This window comes from Camarhynchus parvulus, chromosome 3, assembly GCF_901933205.1.
Source record: "Camarhynchus parvulus chromosome 3, STF_HiC, whole genome shotgun sequence".
In the NCBI taxonomy this organism is placed as follows: domain Eukaryota; kingdom Metazoa; phylum Chordata; class Aves; order Passeriformes; family Thraupidae; genus Camarhynchus; species Camarhynchus parvulus.
Window position 1 is genome coordinate 101,889,901 of NC_044573.1, and position 21,868 is coordinate 101,911,768.

Below are 21,868 nucleotides of genomic sequence, written 5' to 3' on the forward strand. Positions count from 1 at the left end.
TCAGTTCTCACGGTACAACACAATTCTGGTCCCAGTCTAGGATCCTACTCCTTGTTTGCAAAATGCATCAAGTCCCTGTGCTCATCAAGGTCATTCAGGCTGATTGCATAGCTCCAGGTGTTGGCATTGGGCAATCCAGCCACAGAAACAGGGCCAGGCCTAAGGCAAGCCGGAGCTAATGAATGGCAAGAGCCAAAGAGTGATAGATTTTTAAATGATGCACTTAACCCCCAATCAATTGCAAATAGTTAAATGCACATGGGACTCCCTCAGGCATGGGTTTTGGGTCCTTTAAAATAAATATGGACGAAAAGAGGAGCCCTATCCCTGCAAACACTGATGGGATTAACTTTATGGAAATAGCACCAGTGGAAGAGCACACATTTAGGTACAGCACATAAGAATTTCAGTAAGCTCTTAAATATTCTTCCTTTAAAAATTCCTCATGTAAATATTCAGATCATGTTAGATTAAAAATAAATAATTTTCTTTTTTTACATGATTTTGATTTATATCTACTTTTGCAGTTGGGGAACTGATTGAGAATGGAATTGTTTCTTTTGTTTTATTTTTGTAATATTGTTCTGTTTCTTTTGACCCTGACAGTATTGTGCTTTTTTACTTTTAAAATTTCTATAAATATCCGCATTTTCCATTATGTGGGTAAAACCTATTACTGTGCTCTCAGAAAATATTTTGGAACCTTCAGAGAGAAGACAGCATAAGCATGTTTCCAGTCTAAGGTGGCAAGCTCAGCAGCCAGCCTTTGCAAAGGCAATTTATATAGCAACACTATAATCACAAAAAGCTTACATTTTATCTTCAATGAGAAAAAATATTTACTGCAATTACAAAGGTTTTATAGAAGAGATGAAACCTAGTATCTAAGAATAAACCAGTTCACTACAATTAGTTTGAAATGTAAAGGTTAATATTTGCATTCTTCATAAGCAAAATTCTGCTATAATTTAAAAACAGCTAAATCATTGTACATAAACATAAATCCTTGCACAAATATATAAAAAGCATGCAAGAATCTGAAGTAAGCCCTGTAATTTCCTGAAGAACTGACCAATTGTCAACAAAATAATTTTGGTGAAAAAAACTATTCAGTGGGCATATACAAGCTTGCTTTAATGTAAGCTAAATTTGTAGTCAAAGATAGGAGAGCTAAAGCCATTCATCTGAGGAAAGACAGGACCTCAACGGTTCATTTCCTATTCTGAATCTCATGAAAAGAATGTGTACACTCAGTCTCTCATTTCTCAGGAATGACTCTAACTACCAGACTACTATTGTATTGTCCCTACTGAAGTAATTCATCAGCAGAGAGCAAGTGAGAAACAACAAAAAAACCTAACTATATTAAAAACTACATGAAATATTTTAAACTCCTATCTTAACTATGTTAAAAAATATAAGCCAAATTCTTTGCCTCTCATGCTAGATAAGATGATGTCATTATCTATACAGAGCCCAAATCTTTCCCACTGCCCTATTTCCCTTCTCTGACTAACTCCATTTCTCTGAACAGCCTAGATCCTGTGCTGGAGAAGGCAAAGAGGAGGAGTGGAGGGACAAACACAGGTAAAATAGTAAAAATCTGCGAGTTAGAATGGTGCTTAGATCTAATCTCAGGACTGAGACCAGAGAAGAAAAACACATTGAAAGATTAATTTGTTGAGTTTCTTTGCAGGCTGCAGGGGTTCAAAATGAAACATTAAGTTCTTCTCCTATTGACTTTAGTGATGCCCAGAGCTGGACCTGTAATTTCCCTCCTCTTTCATTTTTGTATTTGGTAGCTTGGTTGAGCCTACAGCAACACAAGACATCCTCCAGCCAGGGGCTCTAACCTGCCTTCTAGTACCCAACAGCTGCAGGGAAACAGAGACAGGTCCCTGACCTTGTCTCAATAATCTTATGAAAAAGATGCATATTTTAGTAGCTTTTCTTATTCTCTGAGAGTAATTTTTCTTGTTCCCAGGGAGTTCTCACTAGAATAGCTGCACTCAAAAATACCTTCACGCCAACAGCAAGCTCACAGGGGTTTGAACAAATTCCCACCATGGTTATAGAAATATTTGTATTATCTAGAGTGAATTTTGGGTCAGGCCTCTCTTTCTGAATAAACCTGCTAGAAGACCAGACCCACTCTCTAGGTGACTCTAGCCCTTACAGCAAATCAGCAGTTTGTGGAGCTACGTGGAAATCTACCCAATCTCTCCCTTTCCTGGCTTCACAAGTGGGAGCTGTTGATACCTGCACAGCTCCCGGTACAAGGCAGAGCAGAAGAGCACAGTAAGTTAATCCACAAGCCATTCAGAAACGTCTAGGACAGAGACAGTGACACCAGGGAATCATATGTCTGCACTGAAAATCGAGTAAATTGTTTACTTGGAGGGTTGATGAGAAACGTGCAAATGAACCTCTGAAGCAACCACTTGTCAGGTAAGGATACTAATGTGCTCTAATAAAAAGCAGTATGTTCTCATCATTGCAGTATCTTTTCCCCAAATGTACTTGCAGCAGTTTATCAACATTATATAATGCAGGGAGAGTTCAGGATGAGGATAAAGAGTTGATAGCCAGCTTTTGGTGTGCTTGTTTTTTTTGACTCACTTGATTCATAGGTCTCATCTTTACACAATGTACTTTGAGCTGTTTTTTTTCTTTTATATTTAATGATCAGTATTATTTTTGATACTAAATAAACACCCAAGAAATCCTTTAGGTTTCAGGAGCAGGCTTGAAAGACTGCTTTTAAAACTAATCCAGTGTATGGTTGGTTTCTCATACAATCAATGCTGATTGTATTCTATATTTCCCTCTTGTTTACCCCCATTTCCCCTACCACAGAACCGTGTAGAGGAAAAAAAAAAAAAAAAACAGAAGGAAGGAAGAGCAGGAGAGCAGGATAGGAAAGCTCTAGCAGTGCTTTTTCTTTAGGGACTGTGGCGGGAGTGAGGGAGCGGGGCGGGGGACCTCCTGCCCTTCAGAGGAGCAGGTCGCCCTTCCCGGGGGCAGGAAGAGGGAAGGGGGAGTGTGAATGCCCCGCGGGGGCAGCATCACGCCTGCCGTGCCCCCGGGGAGCTCCGGGGACACCCTGCGGCGGAGAGCGCGGGCAGGGGACCGCGGGGGCACGGCGGCTCCGCGGCCGGGGAAGCGGAGGAGCTGAGGAATGGCGGGATGGACGGATGGATGAGGGAAAACGGGTGGAGGGATGGAGGGGTGAGGGACGGATGGATGGGAGGATGCGGGGTGCAAGGGATGAGGGATGGAGGGAGAAGGTGTAGAAAAATGAGAAATTAAAGGCTGGGGGACGAAGGGATGGAAGCGCCGAAGGACAGAGCGACAGCCCGAGATTCCCCGCTTCTCCCCCTGCGCTGCGCGCCCCCGCGCCGCTCCCGGTCCCCCCCTCCCTCCCCGCTCCGCCGCTGCGCGTGCCCGCGCCCGGGGCTGACTCTCCCTCGCATCCTCCTCCGGCGGCGGCGACGGCGGCAGCGCCGGGGATGGGCAGCGAGAGCGCGCCCAGGAGCAGCCCGGGCCCCGCCGCTCGCCCCTGCTCCCGCGCCCGCTGCTGCTCCTGCCCCGCAGCCCCCCGCGCCCCGGGGGCAGCGCCGCCGCCGCGCCATCCGCAGCCCCCGCCTCGGACGGGTGAGTGACCGGGCCCGGCGCCCTCGCCCCGAAAAGCACCTGCCCTGCATCCCCCCCGCTCCCGCGCCTCCCATCCCGGAGCGGCCCCGGGGCTGAGTGCAGGGGGAGCGGGGCCGCGGGGGAGGCTCCGCGCTCCCGCCCTGCCCCCGCCCCGGGGGAACGGAGGGTCCCGGCCCGCGCCCGCTCCGCCCGTGCGGAAGGTCCGCGGGGCAGCCGGGATGTCCCCGCCGCTCCGCCGGGATGCGAGCAGCGGGGCTCCAGCCCTGCTGCCCCTCCCGGGCACCGCTGCCCGTTCCCACGGGGATCTCCCGCGGACCCCCCGGCAGCGCCGCTCCCAGCCGGGGCCAGGAGCCCCCCGAGCCCGCACCCCCGGGCGCCCGGGGCGGCTCGGAGAGGGGGCAGCGCCTTAACTTTTGCGAGGGACCATTCGGAGGTGGGGCGGGAGGACCCAGCTCGGCAGAATTGGCGGCTTCCCCGGAGTGGCCCCGGAGGGAGGCAGCGGAGGGTCCCGGTGCTGGTTCCCCTCACGGAGCCGCGGCCCTTCCCGCGGGGCTCGGGGGCGGCTTCGGGCAGGGCTCAGCGCTCAAATGGACTTTTCTAACACTCCCTCCACCAGCATAATTAAATAAATAAAGTGACGGGGGCAGGGGGATGGGGGTAGAGGGGCTGGAAGTCTCCGCTTGCTCTTCTTTCGCTGCCCAGAACCGCGAGTGCAAACGGTGGGATGCTGTCTCTGAAAAGGGTTTTCTGGTTTTTATGTGTCATGATGCACACGGCTGGTGGTAGCTAGTATAGTAACTATCTGTATCCCAATAGTTCCCTGTCGAAGGGTTGTTATGGCAGCAGCGGTCCCCGATGCTTTTTTTTTTTTTTTTAATATCTGGCACAGGGTAATGTTAAAGACCTGGAAACGGCTTTAATTAAAAAGGACAAAAAAAAAAAAAAAAAAAAAAATAAATAAAAAAGATAAATAAAGCAGCCTCGTGCCTCTTTGCCAAATAGACAGCAAGTACAAATATAAGATTCACACTCAATCTTCACTCCCTTCTCCAGAAGCTGGTGCTGTGATAACACTAATGACTGGAGGAGGCTGGGGGAAAATGTCTTCCCCTCCCCACCTAACTCCTGCTTTTTGCTAAATTTTGTTGGAATTTTAGCTTGATTATGGCTTGTGCTTTTTCATGTGTTTCACTGATACTTTTTCATAGTGTCGTTTCTTACTTGCAGAGAATTTCTTTAGTCCTGCTTTACACTGGGTAAAGGGATTCAAGTGTTCTTACGTACAAGTAAAGCACATAATTTGCAAAATCTTGTAATTCTGTAGATTTTGCTTTTCTGTACAAGTCACAGGATGATAGTTTTCTCCTTGTAATGCAGAGAGGAATCTCGATGAGATTCATCTGAATGATTTCAGCACATCTTACCTGCCACAGCTGGTGGCAGTTTGAAACCATACGATTTAAAGGTTATTATGGAAGTAAGTTTCTCTATCGCCTTTAATGGTCAGCCAATTCTCAGTCAAAACACATATAGTTCTAAGGGAAACACTCTGATTCTGATTTCAGTTTAGTCAGGTTTTTTTGGACACAGTGTTTAAACCCTGAAACCATTGAGGAGGATGGATGTTAAAACTCATAAAATTCATAGTGGGCTGTATTACTTTGACATTTTTTACTCTGCACTTTTGTGGATACCATTTGTTGTCTTCGGCCAGAGTTTGCTTGGGTAGAGATTGGGCAGTAAATGATAGGGACAGAGAATTTTTGTCCTGGTGGCTCCTGCATTTTTATTTCTATCAGAATATTTGAAGAGTGATATTGATATTGCAGAATGAAATGTTAATGAATTGTGATATCTTGTTTCCAATTGTACATTTTGAAATGTTCGGCTTATCAGTAGGAAAGCAACACAAATGTGTCAATGTTTATTTAAGGATGAAAAAATGCTATCCCAGGCTGATTCATGTGTAGAAACAGGCTAGATTCAGGTTAAATAAGTGAACTAAAATAATGTAGTGTAAGTGATCCATAATTAATTTTCACTGCTAATCATGAAAACAGGCACTCTTATTTTCAAGTTGGAATTTAGAGATTATGGAAGAGAGATGAAGAACAGCAAAATACATATATTTAATGACAGACAGAGCTCTTGAATAAGCATCAAGTATTTCTGAGGGAATGCAAGCCCATTTCGTAGTATAACCATCGTCATGATTCTGATCCCAGCTAAATCAGTATGAGATTCTCCCCAGGCACTGCTGTGAGCAGAATCAAAGACAACCCTGCTATCCATTTTTGAGGAATGGGGACACAAAAAGATAATTTATATTTTTCCCCATTATCATAGCTGGAAGGGTTTATTTTGTATCTCATATGGAATATTTCACACTTTACCCTCCTAAGCAGTAGTCAGGCCTACAGCTCTTACCTGCCCGGACAGCCCAGCTGGGATAATCCTTGCGAGAAAGAATATATGTTTTGCTAGGGGCAGCTTCATTGTGACCAAATAATAGTCATGTTAACTAGAAAAAGGTTTGACTTTGAATGCTGTTTTCATATCTGAAACCACTAAAATTTCATATTAGGGAGTGGGAATAACACATTTCTTAAAATGGCATTATTTGCTTTAAGGTTCTGACATGGAAGGACTAGATTAATTTAATCAAGATGGAGGGTAGATGTTTCTATCTTTAGTGATTAAAAATATCCTTAGTGATTTAAAAATAACCTTGAGTCGTAATGAAGAAAAGACAAATTTGGACACTCTGAAAAGGGTTACAAATAAAGTTATTTGATACAAATGAACCAACAGATTGCACTTATTTAACACTAGACAGTAGTAAAATGGAGCGAAAAGGAAAGTTGGCAAAAACAAGGCATCATGGGGAAAGCACAGTATAAATCCTGAAAGAGTTGCAAAAATTGCCCAAGAGACTCCAATGTTGACTGTTTGACTCCCTTACGGGAGTTAAATGGAAAAAGCCCCATTGACTTCAGTAAACACTGATAGCATGAGTGTATGCTAAGAGAAGAGATGGGTACTTCAACTATATACCACAAGAATTCAGAGTGATAATTGCTGAAATCAGATTAGAAATGTATGGGCCTTCTTCAGTTAGTAGGAAGTCCTGACTTTGCTGAGAATGAATTGGAGGCTTGCTATCCATTTCTCAGGGCCAAAATGTCAACCAGAGAATAATGTTTCAAGTGACTTTTAAAAAACGTGGCACATGATAGTTAATCTGCTTTTAATTTGTGTGATAGTCTATTAAAATGATGTTACCTTTCCAAGCTCAAGTTATTAATTAGTTATTGGTAACCATTTTCCCTTTCTTTTTGCATTTTTTTAAATGTCAGTTTTTCAGAAATGGCAAGAAATACAAAACAGTCTTCCTGCAAGACTGCACTTATAAGCTGAATAATTCAAAGCCTGTACTGTCATAGTGCAATCAAATTTTTAATATGATGCTGTCAAAGTCATAAAAAAAGAAAATCAAATGTGACATCATAGAAGACAACCTATATAGCTGACATGACATCCAAATGTTTTAATTTCCCCACATTATATTTAGTGGTTAATGAAGATAGACTTTTCTTTCTTCCCTCTGAGGAAACTCCTAATATAAGATATTAAATGTTCATAAAAAAACTACTTTATTTTCATAAAAACATATGCAAGTTTTGTGAAGATATGTCCTGAGCATAAAGGAGATGGAATCGTTTAAGAGATAATGTAAAGCCTTCACTGGGAAACAGAACTGAGATAATTTTTGGATGATGAAAAAAAAATATTGTCAGACAAATTTTCTATAATATGGTAGGTATAATCTCCATAAAGGACATTTTATTAACTGTTCCTAACTATGGATGAACCTCTGTCTAAAGAAAGAGACAAAGTCACCCTTGCCCTCAAAAATATAGTAATTTCTTTCTGCAGGAAGAAACATTTCTCTGCTGTTTTTCTCCCTAAATTAAGTATAACTAATGCCAACTGAAAGTACAAAGTACTAGATTACCAGAATTGGAAAATGAAACTGTTTTCACCCAGCCTTTGTGGAGCACAGGAGGCAACAGTGCAGTGTGGTGACCCCAGAATGATCTGCCATTTCAGCCTGGTTTTACTAGCCCCTTGACAAGGAGAAAACATTTGCCCACTGAGATCTTCCAGGTGGCTAAGGACCAATTTGCTCCAAGGGATCAATGTACTGAGGAAATTTGTCTGGAATGGGATTTCAGTTGATAACCTCAGCCCTGGTTGTGACTCTGTGGGGACCCAACTGGATCCTGCAAGGAGCTCAGCATCAGTGCTTTCAGAAGTGCCGGGTGCCTGCTCAGGATCCTCTAAGAAATGGAGTGAAATACCGGTTCATTTCACACAGGCCACAAACCAGCTTTCAAATCTCAATGATTTTCCATCACTACTGCATGTTGGCTGTATTTGAATCAGTGAACTAGAGGTGAAAGGCTCCAAAAATGTGATTACCAGTCCCCTGAGACATTTAGTTCTTCAAGGAGAGCTTACTGGAAATACTTATTCGTATTTCAGAGACTGGGGTAGAGGGAAATTAATTAACTACACAGAGATATTTTTGTTTTGTTTTAAAAAGTCTTTCACAGATTTTTTTTTTGGTTGGTTTGTTTTTTGTTTTTGTTTTTTATTTTGTAGGGAGACTGTAAATGCCAGATATTTGATTCTGGAATACATATATAATCTGTGAGCAAACAGCCTCATAGATTTGTATTTCTTTATCAAATAATGCTTCATTTTTGATCTGACTGTAGAAAATTATTTAACCATACACTCCCATACCTGGCTAAATTGAAACATTCTAATATTAATGTTTAGAGGTTTGGGTTTTTCTCCCCATATCTGCCACTAAAAGATCAAATAAATACTTGTAAAAACAAGTGTAGAATAAATAGACATCTGTTATTTATCATGGATCTACATCTGTTATTTATCATGGATCTTTATGTAAAATGGCTTATTTTGTCTAATTTAAGCCTAGTACTCTTTTGGGAAAAAAAAAATCAGCTTAAAACTATTCTAATCATTTTAGGCTACAGTCCAAACCTACTATGTAAACAATGCTACTGAATTAAGGAAAGCCACCAACATTGAAAATGAACATTTAATTAATAATCCACCTGTTCAAAGGTCTCTTGTCTTTTCTACAGATGTCTTCTTCCTCTTAGTTTATCCAGGACAGCTGCTACAGGAATTTCAAACTGAGGAAGTGTGCTAGAGCTGAAACTGCAGGAAAGCCTGTTTTCCCATTCCAGTGTTAGAACAGAGGTGAGAGGCAGGGATCCCTAAGGTCTAAGCTTTGAAGGTCACAATGACATAAAACATACGCTTCCTTCAAAATTATTTTTCTCTTAGAGGCAATGAGTATGGGCTTTTTAAAATATGGAATATGGTTGGGGGGGGCAATTTGTATTTCTCAAGAGCCTTTATTTTTAAAATTAAGCAGCATTAACTCCCTATATATTCAAAGACTTTCTTCAAATGAGTCACCACATCTTGTGGAGTCAGGTACCAACAGCAGTGCCCAGAGCAGATTACTAACCAAGGACAGATGGACGCAGGTGGCCGGGAGACCATGCCAGACATCACAGGGTGAAGCAGGCTCACAAAGCAACAAAACCAGTTTTCTCTCTTTATCAGCATGACATTTCAAATTTCAAATCTCTCCTTTTGAAATAAAAGGCACAAATTTAGAAATCCTCAAAAAACAGTTTATTCACCAAAACATTTTGGATAGAATAAAAGGTGTTGTATGTGCGTTGTATTACACATACCAGCATATCACAAACAATTTAAATATTTCTGGTTTTAAATATTCTTTTTTTTCCTTTCAAACTAAACCCAGCAAAGTTATTTCAATTTTGGGAAGCAAAATGAGTGGAACTTGTATTCTGAGAAGATAGGATTTCAGTAAATTTTCTTCCATGGCTTAAACTAGAAAAGAAACACCTACCTTAAAATTAAAGTTGTGGTGAATGAAGGCATCAATCCTAAAATTATTTGTGAGGATGCAGAGCACAGGGAGTGTGTATTCCAATAAATTAGTTGACTGTGCATATCAAGTTACTCATGTGGCAAGTACTTTGAATTTATCAGAATTGAGCACTTGTTTGGCAAAGCAGTGAAAATATTGTCTTAGAGGGAGAGGGTAGAACTTTTGGTAGAAATTGAGCTGGAATCCTCCATTAAGATTATTTTTCAATGGAAATAGTTCATGCTTTGAAATTAGAATTGGCTTCAGTGTGGGTCAGTAACAGAAGACTACTAATTTATCTTGAAAAACAGAAAAACATAAAGTTTTACAATTTAGAATTTGAAATGGTAAATATTTTACAGCCACTACTGCTGAGTATTTAATTTAAATGGAATAAGAGGACACCAAACTACACTTAAAACAATTAAATTATTGCCTGTATGTTATGTTTAGATTAAAATTTATCAGCCAAGTCTCTCAACCTAGGCTATACTGATTTTATGATTTATTTAAGCTGACAATAGAAGATTTTCACAAACTAGCTGCTTAAGACTGTTGTTCAGCAGTTCTAAATACCCATAATTTAAAGGCCAATGTTTAAGTATAATGAAGTGAGATTGCTCTGACACAAATGCTAATTAGTTTCTTGCAACTACCACACTTAAAAAAGAGTTTTTAAGCAACCTCATTTAGATGAATGGGAAAATAAAATACAGCGGTATCCAACAAATGGCTTTTGGGAAGGTAACAAGCTTGCTAATTCTAGAACTTGCTATAATTAGGAGAATTTCAAGTGAGAATGTTTGCCACAAACACCTCAACCAGCTACACTGAGACAGCTGATGTCCTACATTCAGCATTAGGACTGGTATTAGAGTTGGAAGGTAGGAGCTCAGGGAAGGGATTGAGCTTCACTGCTTGGATGGTCTCCATGGCTTCCCTACAGATGCTTACCAGCCACCCTTTCTGGGCAGCTTGCCTGGTGAGCAAAGGAACGACCAGCTGCCTCCCCAGCAGAGCTTCCTGGGGAGCACAGACAAAATTTCCAATTATTTGACCTCACTGAGCCTCAGTACTGTGTACATAGCTTCCTGACCTGCTGGACCTCCAGCACTGGCCTGCATGCCCACCTGCCACAAGCTGACAGTATTTGAGATTCAAACTAAAGAATATTTAGGGAGAAAGCTATGAGAAATTTTAAAATGAAATTTAAAATATTTTGGCAGTTAAAATGCACATAGCTAGAAGTATGTTTCCTTAAGGCTCCATTGAGATGAAAAGTCTTCTTTCCACAGACATCCTAGAGGAGGCAAGCGCAAATAGATGACAGCATCTGTATTTTTAAAGCAATCATAACGAAAAAAAGAAAAACAACAATTACATCTGGTTTATAGAGCTTTCCAGACAATAGACATTTAAGCCTTGCATGACAAGTGGTACCAATGTTCAGTGGGAAGGAACTCCAAACTGCTTCCACTGGAGTGAAACACAGCAGCACTGCTATGAAACTCAAGGCTGAGAATTTTTATAGTCGATAAAATCCAGCATGAGCTTGAAAATAATTTAATTTGATTCAATCAATGAAATAAATAGGAAGACGGCTGCTATGTGTGTGCACATGCAAACTACAGCATGAATGAATCAACTCAATTCAATAAAAGGACAGAAGTAGAGTCTGTTACGTTATCAATGAAGCACTCGGCCATTTGAAAACATGATTTCATTTATGGAAATTTTACCATTTAACCAGTTCTCCAAAAGAACAGAAACATAAATTGAATGTTTAAGAAGTGGACTTTTTTTTTCAGTCAGTAATTCTGCTTTAGATCAACTTAGTGGTAGATAAATTTAAAAGATTGATTATGATAAAATCAAACCAATTTGTTACTTCTTTAAAATGGAAAAAGACACTGCAGTGGAAAGGTATTTCAGAAGAGAAACCTTACAAATACACCTCTTTGGAAACAACTTTTTCTTGAAATTTGCACAGCTCCAAGATTTTTTTTTTTTGGTGTAAAAATACCAAGCTGTCTTCCATTCTTCCCAGATAAATTTCATGCAGCTGTAGATCTACAGGAATTCTATCATGTCCTACTAGAACTTACTGGAAAAGCTGCAGTTTTCTGTGTTAAAGTGTATAACAGCAGTAGTGTAATCTGATGAAGAGAATCACTGTGTCTTAACCATATAATTGGTTGTATATATATGTATGTGTGTCTGTGTGTGTACACATATATATGCATATATATAATTATTTAGTGTATATATACATATAAACACATACATATACATATATAGATACACACTTACAAAGGAATATGCATATATATAAAATTATACATATGTACATACACACAAATATATAGTTCTGTTCTTCCTGGTCTGCAACAGCAGATGATCTCCTCAGACACCCTACCTGGTTAAAATCCTCCACCCTGAAATTCAGCAGTTTTGGGGTTTTTTGTTTCCCAATAGAGCAATCTGCTGCGGTGAATTTATGAAGCGAATTTTTTTTCTTGAAATTTTTTGGATTTGCCCAATTGATTGGCCTAATTTGTATTTATTTTTGCTCACATTACTATGCTGATATTTGTTCCTTTCTTGTTGTTATAGAATAAGTAATTTTGATGTTTGTGCCCTGTTTTTCTAAGTGCTTAATGCCTTGTAATGGTTATGGATTATCTATGGTTTTCAGGTAGGTAGAAAAAAATAACTCCAGAATTATCCCTCCCTGGAGATCAGAGAAGCACAGCTACAAATGGAAGCCAAGGCTCTAAGTTCCCAATCCCCAGCTCCAGCCATGCCTCCTCATATAGTACAAAATCAGTTTAGCACGGATTTTCCCCAAAATATGGGCAACAATTTTGCTATGAAGGGGAGGCAATGTGTGATAATCATAGGCTATTTCATCAGCAATGAGTAAATGCTAGTATAGACTTGGGGAGACAGTCTCTGATCAGTCTAGATAGCTGTCTACTGGTATGTATACATTTGAATGTACAAAAAACCAATCTCTCTATATATATGAAATGTATATTTTTTAAGCTTTCTACAAACTATTGCTTCAAAATAGCATTTTCCTCCTGATTCATTACCACCTGTTTTTCTTTCTAGTTTGTTCCCTCTTAGTCATTACTTTAACATTTCCTTAACTTCTGTGAAACTTTCTTCCTGCATTTTGTTCCTCGTATTTGCTTTATTTCAGTTCTTAATTTCCATCTTGTCCTTTGTATCATTTCCCCAGTTATTTCTTCTTACTTAATTATTGAACATTTATTTTTTTCACCCTAGGGAAAAATAAATGGGGAAATTTGAAGCTTTCACTAACAATTACCTGTGATGAACGACAGCAAAATCCACACAGAGACTTACAGCTCTGTAGAGGTTTTTATGCAGCAGAAAACGTGACTTGGGTGTTTTTGTCTGTATTAGCAACTAATTCAGACCAAGAGGAGCAGACCAGTAGATCAAAACATCTAGTATGGAGGTCCTTATATTTAAGCATGATCAATGTGTTTTACCACAGACTAGATCCAGTTTCCCATCTCAGACAAAATGCTATTACCCTGAAAGTAGTTTGAGGCTATTCAAAGGACTAATTAGGAATAATTCAGATCCGTTTGTCCCCGTGCAGGTTACAGTACATTTGGTACAGACTGTAGGCAGAGCTTCCAGTTTACTTTGCTTCAAGAGAAATCTAATCCATGCCCACCATAGCTGTTCCCAAACCCAACCAATGTGCTGCAATTGGGATTCACTGCAAACCATCACCGTGTCTCCCAGTCCAGTGGCAGTCTCCTAGGTTCCCCATAACAAATTGCACCACCTTGTCCTGAAATTGCACATTCCTAACTCAGTTCTTAGCCTTGAAATTTTTATTTGCTCCTGTCCCCAGAAGAGCCCTAAGTATTCTGAATATTGAACAAGTCTGAGAACTGTAAATATTTCATTGTTCTGGCTCACTGACCAAGTACTGCAATCAGTTACTCATTCCTCAGGCAGCTGTGTCAGGCACTAGGCTAAAGAGCCATTCACCACTACTGTGTGGGCAAATAAATACTTATTTCCCTCATTCTGACCATGGTTCCTGCAGGTGTGGCCAATGTTTTATCTCGGTACAGTCTCTGGGAGTAGCAGTGTCACAACTACAGCAGGGAATCAGCAAAATTGAACTCAGACTGTCAATATTTTGGCTAGCAAATCTAATCACAATATCATTAGGAAAACATCAGCACATCTCTTATCCTTTTATTTTAAAAGAAAGCTTGATTCCATTTCTTTTTACCTTCCCTCCAGTTTCTAAAAATAAGTTTACTCGGTTAACAAAATCTGAAGCCTGAACAGATAGATGCATCTCTTTTTAATCTTATACAGAGTCCTTAACTTCTGGCTTGGTAAAATTTAAAACAGACTGTGTGATTAACTCTCTCCTCTGCATCAAAGTTCCTGTTCAGTGCCATGACATTACACAGCTCTCTGGGTTTCCCACTACAGTGTGTACTGCTTACCTTCCTGAGGGATGCCCATACACCTCATAAACACTAAAATAAGGATGCTCCACCCAGCATGGGGGCAAGACATCAAAAGTGATGTGGTGGATCAGTCTGCTTTTAGCTCCCTAACACTTCTTTGAATGCAACAATCAAGCATTGCAATGTCAAACTGACAGGTGCTTTGTTTATAAAGACTTTCTCTACCTTGAGTTAGGCTTCCTGCTCAAAGCACAAGAGATAGATGGCTAAGAGGGGCAACCAGAGAAATCACTGAGCAGAAGGAAGAATAGCTTCAAGAAAATATGATGGGACAGTAATATACATAAAACCTACACTTATAAGGTAGCTCCTTTCAGCACTGGAGAGGTCTCTACTGTACCCTGAAAATAAATATATAAGACCAACCTGTCTTTTCTTCAAAACTATTAGAAACATGCTGCTAATTGATGCCCAAATATCCAGTAATTAGAGCATTTACCACTGAGGTGGATGACCTTTTAAACACATAAACACACTCCTGAGTTGAGAAAAAATTTCACTCATAGGCACTTTCAGGTCAGAAATGTGCCCTAGCTACTCACTGAATGGTTATTTTGGGATGAAGTTAGTGACTTTCTCCTCTTGAAACCTTGCCAATTTGGATAATTGATTAAATAGCTAATGGAGCAGGAACTTAAACCTGACCCCCTTTCTTCACAGAAGAGCAGACTAACATTGGTCTGTGGAGTGAGTTGCTTGCCATTTGGCTGAATAAATATTTAAAAGCAAATCAAATAGTTCCAAGAGGGGAAAATTAAAAAGTTGTCTTGTCAAATAACAAATACTTTCTGGTTAATAGGAACCTCCTGGGAGGCAGACAATCTTAATTCTTATACTCTCTGTAGATCAGAAAAAGTGGGCTTGTCAGTTTCCCGAGAGGGAATTTAATTTTCTGCAGTTTCAGAAAATTATCTTTTTTTTCTTCCTCCCATGCACATGGCATCTGCTCTGTCAAGTGTGTTCTCAGAAAAGATAGTGGTTCTCTCTGTGGGGTGAGACTGTGAGACTGCTACCTCTTGAAAACAGATTTGGGGTCCAAGAACCTTGGCAGGGTCAGGGTTTAAGGGAGGTTGTGTATGAGCACCCTGAGCTGGGACTGTGCTGCAGTTGTCTGGAGGATGGAAAGTGGTGGCGGTGTCTGAATGCTCAACTTGGTATTGAGCAAAGTGGCAACTGAATCCCTTGATAGAGTTGGTAGTCCATTTTAAGGCATTAAAAAGCAACGCTTAGAAATACAGGAAGGTACTAATAATGGAAACATTTTGTAAATGTAACATTTTAGAGCAAGATCTTAGTATCCAGTTTGGGGAACTAAAGATCTCCCTCCTTTCAAGTAGGAGATAAGAGTGTAGTGAGTGACAATATAGCTTTCCATTATTACTTCACCACTTTGTCTCCATTTATTGTCAGAAAGAATTCAAATGGCAAAAGCATAAAATAAGTTAATGTTCAAATGAATAAGTTAATGTTTTAGTTAAGGGAATTTGGCTTCAGATGAAACTTGATATCACTTCCCATAAATAGTCCGTTTTGACAGACTATTTACTCAAAAGGACTTTATCTGTCCTTTACCAGTTGCTCTTCCTATTGAAAACTTTTAAGTCTTCATGGGTCCTGGATGGACCATGGATCCAGAAATCATCTCTGGATTAACTTGATAGTTCAGCTTAATCTAATATAGCTATTACCTTTTTATTTTACATAGGTTTCTGTAGCATTAAAACTGATTTGCTGATGTCCTTAAAAATATAATTTATTCAAGTTCAGCTAGGCATTCATGGTTCCTAATGCTCCTTGAGGAATTTTCAAATTATAGATATAATTCCAGAGAAAACTGTAATGTTTGTGATAAATCTTCCCTGATATGGAAAATGGAAGAAAACAAACCCTTGGCATTTATTATTCCCTGTTTAGAAGGAAACATTTCTGAAGCAGGACTAAGTTGACAAAGCATTAGAATTTCCCAAATATTTATTTTGTCAATGTCTGCAAAAATATTTGCAATCTGTTGGTGGTAGGCGGGCAGTAAGCTGCCTTCACCTATTAACCTTTTACAACTTCCTCTAACCCAGTGCAATGTGATTTCATGCAAAACAAAAGTATCTATGTAAGTTTTAATAGGTTGGAAAATGTTATTTTTCTGATTATAATGTGTAGCTTCATTGTTATGTGTGTAATTCCTTTTGGATGAGTACCCTGCAATTCTTGGATAGACCAATTATGACTCGTGTTCTTCCTGGATTTACAGTCCGGTGACTAGAATATATCTATTCCACAATATGTTAATCTTCCAGATTATTCTTGGGTTTCTGTCTCTGTGAGTTCTGCAAAGTCTATATTTTCTTTCTGATGCACAGATATGCCAGAATGGTCATTGTTTCCTGCTAGAGTCAAATCCTCAGCTATGGATTGAGTGCACAGCAATATGTGTGGGAAAGGCAACTTTAAATATTTGCATTTCGAAATCTCTGAGTTTTCTTTAAAGTCTGTGAGTTAAGAGAGGGGTGTGCCTCTGACAGTTAAGTATTTAATTAATTTGAATGACAGCCTAACTTTCCATGTGAAGACACCTAAATTTTAGGTTTAAGTATTTTAATCCCAGTATTTTTTTCCTCCTTTTTGTTGCTAGTAATCTATGCCTTTCTTTCTCATCTTCTGTACCTTCCCATCTTTTCTAGCAGTATTCTATCACTGAGGGTCATGATCGTACTTGTAATATTATATATAATTGACCCAAAGTTGTGAGCCTGGAGAGGTTCGAAATGCACTCATGAGTGGTTTTTCCCTCAGGTAACTTTAGCCACCAAGAAGTCAGCTAACCTTCAAGAGTTCTGTAGTTAGTTGAGAGAAAGCCATCCCAAGAGAGCAATTCACTGCACTTTCTGGACCTGTCTCTTAGACTCTCTCCCTGTATAAAGGAGAGAGTCTATATAGCGCTAGAGAGGGGCTTCAGTGAGTCCCATGGAGAATATGTGCCGTGGAGACTTCTTTTTAAAATATGATGGCATTATTGAAGACTATAAATTATACTTCTACAAGACTTTCCATTTCCAGTGTGGTTGATGTGGGTTATGTGTAGAGAGCAGGAAAGGAGCCGGATGAGCTTGCTGTGCCTCCCCTGCAGTTGGGAAAGAGGAGGACTGTGGCACACAGATATTTGAGCTGCCAGCACAGAAGCCATTGTGGAGCAGCACAGCTGTGTTCATGCAGCACTGCACACTGTGTAAAGAGACACTGCTGAAACCAGCCTCATTCACTGGCAGAATGCAAAAATTCATGGGAATTTTTTTAATAGCAAGCAGACTAGAAAAGTCCACATATTTAGCAAGTTTCTTCTATATTACCACGTTGTTTCAGTTTCTGACTTGGTTTTGGACAGACCATCACAAACCTTCAGAAACATCTTAGACACATCTCATACAAGCCATTTGCTGCTACAGTGTACATGCTCTCCTGAGAAGCAATGCAGTCATTCCTTCACCCTCCAATTTCTACATGTATGCACACCTATATTAAAGAACATGTCAAAAGGAAAAAAGTGAGAACATCATGATATTCAGTTCTGGAGGAGTAATTCAACTTAACTAAATTACAAAAAAGCACTTTTGTTTTTTTTTTTTTGTTAATGAATTCAAGATGAATACTAGTAGACAAGTGCATGTCATTAATTACTCCTGAACCAAAAAGATACACAACCTAAATTTTGCAATAAATGCTCATAGTGCCCTTCCAAATAAAATTTTCTGAAGGTTTTTATGATATATAAATACTTCTTTTAGAACTGCAAGACTATGGAGGATAAAGCTGCAATTTTTCTGAAAGCCTGAGAAGCAAGTCTGGCTTTCTGTACAGTTATTATCATTTTACCAGCTGAATAGATTTCAGTTAAGTTAGACCCTGTAGTATTAGTGCTTCATAGGGTTTTGTAAGAGAAAGTATTTTGACTGGATAGAATCAAATCTGTGTTTGCCAAGAAAAATAACTTTACATAGGAATACACTGGTCTCTGTTTTGGTTTACTACTCTTTGTCACAATATAACTGTGTTGTTTCGCCTAAAAGTACTTCTAGGTCAGGAAATGACAATCTGTGTGTAAGGAGATCCTAAAGAAATAAAATCAGGGCTCAGCTAAATTTACAGCTGTCATTCTCAGCAGAGATGAGCTGGGAGCTGCCCTGCTCTGAGGGAATTGCTGGTGCCCCTCCCTAAGAACAGTCAGGACAGCACGAGCATGTGAACTTGTTCTACTTCCCTAAGCTGCCTTTGCACCAGGAGGAAAGCATGGAGACAGCAGGTTTGGGATCCAGCTCTGGCTTCTTGGAGCAGAAAGTTGACTTTAATTCTTTCACACACACATTGGTTTCTTAATGGACCTCTGATTTAAAAGTAACAAACACACAAAATAATGAAAGTAGAACTGGTTTTATAGCAGCAATATCTTTACATTGACTCTACTCCTAAAAATTCACTGCGTAGTTTTCTTGCCACTTATGGGCACATGAGAGGGCTGGTGATACCTAATCTCATTATTCTGTGATATATTCTATGATTTTTTTTCTCTTAATGCTCCAACTTAGAAAATTATAGCCCTGCATGAAAATCTCAAATGCCATTAGACAGGGAAAAAAAGAGAGAAAGCTAGAAATATACACACAGTAATAGTATAGTTTTTATGCAAAAATCTTTCTAGCTACTAAGCATATTATTGTCTTCTCAGTTCTGTTAGCAAACAGATACTATATAAAGAATTTATGTTACACTAGATATTTTATCTTCAATGACAAAATAAATTATGAGCATGTACTAATGTGAGAAATTTACCTTCTGGATCAGAGAAATTATAATTTTCAGGTGACAGGATGAGGGTAGGTAGAAGTTAATGAAGATAATCATATCTGTAACCAGAGCATGATGAAGGATGATGTGCTTCTGAATCCTTACTTTCTAGATATCATGAATGCAGACAATATCTTCAAAAGGCATCCCATAAGAAAAAAAACCCAAACAAATGGAACCACAACAAAAAAGTAAACCATATTTTAAAAGCATTCATGTGTCTTTCTTTTTGAGCCACATAATTTTTGGGAACACCTCATAGTCTCATATCATTTGACCTACCATTTTGAGCTCTTTTTTCAGTTCTACAAAAAAATCTATGCTACTGGGGTAATTAAGGTGGAGCCTGGAGAGTGATAATGAATTTGAGTGAGTACACTGAAGTTGGATAAAACTGTGCTTCAAAAATGAGATGGGTTTTTTTCTACTTTATACATACTCTTTATGTAATTTGACACATTTTTTAGTAATTTTATTTTTCTTGACCCTTTTCAGAGCTATGAAGCTGTGCAGAAATAAAAGCAAATTTTGGCTTATGGAAATTCCACTTCTTGTAATAAAAAGGACAGTAGGAATAAAATCAGTCCACTTCTATATGAAATAGTTTTCATAGGCAACCTGTTAAGAAATTGTCTTTTTGATATATGTAATTTGAACTGTCTTAACCTTGGTGAATCCTAATCCAAATTTATCTCCCATAGTTGGATGATCATATACCTGAGCAGGTAGTACTGTTGACATCAGTGTGCCTACTCACCAGTAGGAATTTAAATCAGGGTGAGTAATCAGCATGGAAATAACTAATGCTAGGATTGTAATCTTTCACAAAGTAGTAATCCCCTTGACTGTTCATCTTGCTTCATAACTGAAGAGAAGCCTTATGCTTGAGCCTTTGGTTAGTCTGTGTGTTTTTTGGTTATGGGGTAGGGCATGGGGAATTGGTGATGATGACTCATTATGATTTGATGTCGTGAGCTGCAGCTCTCCCAGAGCAGCTGCTTTTTCTGATAAACATAATGCTCTACACTGGGCCTTTGATTTTCTGCATATTTTACTTGCTCATTAGGTCTTGCTCTTTATATATTACTGCTTCATTAATCTCACCTACTCTACTGTATGTTCCAAGATGGTCAAGTATTTTCATCTGTGTTTTTTATTTTTCTCCAGCAGAAATTGCTGAAGGTTTTATAAGCATGAGTGAATGCAGGTTTTAATTATATCTCAAGAAAACAGTGGGAGAAAGGTGTGACTGTAACAAAAATAGCTGGGTGGGGTACAGAATACTAAGGGTGTACACCTTTCTACTGCAGTTTTGAGAGCTAAATCAGTTGTACAAGAGCTAAAGGTCTGCTGCAGCATGAGCACATGCCACTTCTTGGAAACTGTTCCTCTGACTATCACTTTCCCTTGGAAAATACTCAGGTCCTTGGCTGCATGCTGCCAACATTCATTCTGAGTCCTCCATATGGACAGAGGAGGCATTGTTTAATATCTTCTGTATCTGATGCTTATCCACTTTCATGGGAGAGGTTCTTGTTTGAGTTTTGCCAAAGAAAAGAGGTAGTTGTAATTCTATCACTTAACACTTCATGTTTACTAAGTAATTTCTTTTATCATTAATCACAAAAGATTGTATCTGAAATTTAGCTTTATGTATTATTTATGTTTTAGGAACTATTAACTCCATAAGCATCTGGATTTTCTTCATGTATTATCAACATTGTTCTGTAACAGATTAAATATATTATCTAATGTATAATTTTAGAAATTAATGCATTTTCCTATTTTCCTTGGTAATACTCACAAACAATAATAATTTTCATTTTAAATTTTAATCCCAGACTACATTCTAGAGCATAGTATTCTAAAGAATTATAACATCAGTGATTTAATGGCCCTATGAAATACAGCATTTTGTTTCTAAAATATTCACGAAAACTTCTGGTTTGCTTTAGGTTATTGAATTTTAGGTCACACTGTGTTTGATTTTGGTTTGGGTTTTTTCTTACAGTCTTATTAAAAAGGGGTCTAGTTCACAGACTTTTTTCTTTTTTTTTATTTTTGGCAATGGATTTTGGAAATGGAAACCCTCAATTCAATTTATTTATTGTGATATGTAACTACTTTGTAGACCAACAGTGTATCCTCTACATGATTTAGGCATCAGAGTCCTCTTGTCTTATGCAGATAAATATTGATTTCTAGATGGATTTCACTCTTTTACTTTTGGTACAAGACTGAGAAAGTCCTTGAATTTTGGGCATTGGGTTACCACCCTTAAGAGCCAGTTCTTATGTCACTGAATGAGATTGAGAAGACTAACACTGGAGCACAGACTTCAGAGAACACTCAGTTTAGATTAGATTTTTATTTTGGAGGGTGTTATCATCTGGATTGCTAGTTGAGGTTTGCAGTTAACATAATTTTGCTCTAGACACTGGCATGTAGTATAGAAGGAAATGTTATTTCGCTTTGCGCTCTTCCTGTTGTTTCAGATTAGAAGTCTTGCATTTAGGGAGCCTCACAAACACCTGGAACAAGTATCAGGCCTCCGGGGAACACCTTCACAGCATCACTCCCACTGCTCTGTATGACCCAGTTGCCTTGTGCAAGGTCAGAACATCACAGATGTGTTGGAGCACCCAGAGAAATAAACAATCCATGGTGTTCTAAGGATTTGCTCCTCCCTGCTGCTGTGAAGCTGGGAATGCTGGGCTGCAGCAGCCAGCACAGCTCCCTGGGTACCCTCCAGGCTTGTCTGCAACCTCTCATCAGCTGGGGAACTGTCACAGGGAACTTACCACAAGGATAAAGGGAAACAACCTCACAGTCCTTCACAGCACTG

The 21,868-nt window shown here is 39.3% G+C and overlaps 1 protein-coding gene across 1 annotated transcript in view; it reads left to right on the top strand.

Moving 5' to 3' along the window:
• Positions 1-3,640: 3,640 nt before the first annotated feature.
• The window catches only part of FUT9 (fucosyltransferase 9), a 108,286-nt gene continuing 90,058 nt past the window's right edge, over positions 3,641-21,868 (top strand). The window contains exon 1 of the mRNA XM_030944890.1: positions 3,641-3,654. The gene's annotated coding sequence lies outside the window, so the exon portion shown is untranslated. The remainder of the gene's footprint in view (positions 3,655-21,868) is intronic.